Source organism: Rhagoletis zephyria, unplaced genomic scaffold, assembly GCF_001687245.7.
Source record: "Rhagoletis zephyria isolate East Lansing unplaced genomic scaffold, Rhagoletis_zephyria_1.1 Rzeph_scaffold_10133, whole genome shotgun sequence".
NCBI classification, from domain to species: Eukaryota; Metazoa; Arthropoda; class Insecta; order Diptera; family Tephritidae; genus Rhagoletis; species Rhagoletis zephyria.
Window position 1 is genome coordinate 18,540 of NW_016167211.1, and position 3,524 is coordinate 22,063.

Sequence of the window (3,524 nt, forward strand, 5' to 3'; positions counted from 1 at the left end):
AGTTAGAAGCCGTGGAGAAGGAGTGAAGTCGCTGTCCATCATTCATATTAGTATCTTTCTAACTCTATGCATATGTAAATACGTATGTATTCGTGCATGTATGTATGCTAATTTGAAAAATAAATTTTAATTTGTTAGCATTCCACACAATAAATTTAATAACAGAATTTTTTACGAGTTATATGTATTTAAAACATCTGACCCAAAATCACGGCCACATAAATATGTAAGTTTAACAAATTGTTTTTATGTACTAAGAATAAGCATAAATTTAAGAAAATAATTCAACACCAAACCTCTTATAGAAGGCGATTATAAAAACAAAAATACAAGAACTCTTAAAATAAATATGTAGTTATTTAAAAAGCAAACACTTACAATATAAAACTAAAGAAAAGTTCACAAGCTAATCAAAAGTTAAAGAGTCTCAAAATTGGAACAATGTAAAAAAGAAATTTAACAATCAACTAAAAACCGACAAAAAAAAACAAATTCATAAACAATTATGGTTGTAAAAAACACAAATTTAAATTTGGTGCAGTGGTTTAGATGTATAAAACAATAAGACCAAACAACAAGCTAAATTACATATAAAACAACAGAGGGCAAATACTAAGTTATTGAAATAACAGTACTATAATTTAGGATAAGTTATAAAGTATAAAATTTCGATTGCGGTGAAATAGCACAATAAAAATGGAAAAACAAAATAATATCTCGTTTTATTCGGAAGATTTTATACAATCGTACAACTTCCTTAGTAAAAACACTAACAGCTGATTGCCAAAAAAAATCCTACGGCTGAGATCACTCGTTTTCGGTTTTAAAGTTTACGACATACAACAATACGACACGTACGACACCGTTGTGAATACCCCAAATTTAAGATGAAAAAGTGGTATTTGCCTTGGGTAAAGGTTTTCAACTTTTAAATGAAGCCATCATCAACAAAGTTTGTTCACTTGATAAGTTATAATTTCAAAAATACTAAATTATCACTTAAATAATATCAAAAATACCTAACAATGTTGTCATATTTTCTGATTGCATAATTGGATCTCAAATTTATGTCTTAAAATGTACAACACAAATTCTACTTTTAGTGCAGCTCACTTGAAAAAAAAAGAATTTTTTTCAACGCAAATTTTGCCGCCCCTAAATTTTTGCCGCCCTAGGCACCTGCCTATATTGCCTTTATGGTAAATCCGCCACTGAGTGTAGGATAATTTTTACTCCGGATGTAATTTCAGTAAATGCAATGATCTTCAGGGTAAGCGTATAGTACCAATTCTGTTGAATTATAAATATTTTTTTTTTTATAGTACGTTGTTATATGAGAAAGCGATTTAGTACTACTCCCCTACTGTTGCTCACTCGTTATCGATACCTTCAGCCTCGGAAATAACGCAGCTTTCGTTAGATGTTTACAACTGCATCGCATATTGCATTCCACCCGGTTTCGGATTTTATCATCGCATGTCCAATACTATTTGGCTTCAGATATTCTCCTGCAGCTACAGTCTGCTTCTCTCATTTTCCAAGCGTGGTCATTCGAGCAACGCATACTTTAGGTACTCCTGGGCGTCGCATGCTGAACACGTATTGCTGTCGTCGCGACCAAATTTGTGGGTGTATCTTCTATACCCCCATGTCCCCCCAGTTCCCCATACTTTGGTTGCAACCGCGGGACGATGTTCGGCCTGTATGACTTGTATTTACCGTTCTAGTTGAGAGCTTTTCTGTCATGTGGTTGTTGTGTTTTTCTCTCAGGCAGAGCAACTGAGAAAAGTTCTGAAGGCTTTTGAATTGTGAACTCAAATTCAACCTTAGTTCAGAAGTAGAACGATTTTTGCCTAAAACCTCTTCGTTTCAACCGTGAGAATGTCCAACGGAATCATTTCTGCAATAAAATGTGCCGCATCGTCAGAGGTTCGACAGCAGAAACGTTTTACTACTTCTTAGACCGCCAAAATTAGGGAGCATTCTGGATAAGAACTGCTAGCTTGCGATGCCTTATGTGTAGCATATTCCGCATGTTGTCGGAAGCTTAACCTGTTGTCAATAAAGCATTCCTAGTGATATGCAGGCTTGATTTTATTGCCGCGTTGCCAACAATTAATTCTACGGACTCTGTTGTTGTTGTTGTAGCGGCTACAACAACCCCGCCCAGATCGGTTGATATCTCAGTCGTTGTCGTCAAGTTCCACTAACGGCAGCCCTAAGAAGCGTGCAGCCTCCATTGGGTCGATCCATAGGGACAAAGCCGCTAGGGTTGTCGGGCTTTCCGGGCATGCGAAGAGATGTTTCGAATCGTGGGGGTCTCTCCGCATGCCGGACACTCATTTGGCATATCCGCGTTTAGTCTGCTCAGGTATGAGTTTAACCTGCTGCAGTAGCCAGAGCGAAGTTGGGCTATTGTGGTTCTATCTATTCCCACGACAGCCGGTTCTACGCACCGGAATGACTCGGGTTTTACCCGACCAAGGGCTGTTGTTTCGGCGATCTAACCCCGTTTAGGTCGGCGAAGTATCTCAGAAGCTGTTCTACGGACTCTCGATTTCTTTCGGCTTTTCACTAAAACCGCTTCCATTTTCTCCTTTATTGACGATAGTTCAAACTTTGGTATCCAGAGTCGAGTGCATTCGATGTAGATGTTTGCCAGTCACAGTAAGGGGCTAAAAGTTTTGCTTCTGCTGGAAAAGAGGTGCCGAAAACTCTCTTCGCTCTCATTAGAATTTCAATTCGATATGGGCTGGATTTTGAACTCATAACGAAGGTAAAATATTTACATGGGATAACTAAGGTTCCGTTTTGCTGGAGAATGGCCTAATTCTCGAATCGAATACTAACCTATTCCATATTCCTTATGGAAGGTGAGACTCGAAAAAAAATTTGTTGTTCATTTCCGAATTGTTAACCAAGCCCAATGTTTATTGGGTTGTGTGAGCAAAATAAATAGTAATACATACAAGTAATTTTTAAGCAAAAAACAAAACCGACCTCAATTCTCATATAAAAAGTTAAGAGTATCGTTAATTTCTTCATGATCCGATGATCGGATTTAAACCAAATTAATATGGGACCACCTCCGAGGTAACATCTTTCATTTAAAAAATTTTAGAATTTTAGAAATCGGTTAACGTGGTCCTAAGTTATGCGGTAACATACATAATATATATATAAACCTTTCTCCTTTTTGTGAAGTCGGTTAAAAATATACATCGCACGTTTAATAATATAGAGATGTAAATCAAAATTTACGTTTTTGGAGATTTCGTTATGTAATTAATAAACTTGATGAGTAGTACTATATGTTCAGTCTAACAGATAACCAAACTTCCCAAATATGGCGAAGATATGTGATTTCCCATCGGTCTTTTTGTATACCAACTATATGAATTGATAAAACATTGATTGCCTTTTCCCACAAAATTTAAATTTTGAAATACTTCGTTATATTATTAAACGAGCGATATATGCATGTATAATGGCACAATATGTAGCAATATGATTTTTCGACAATT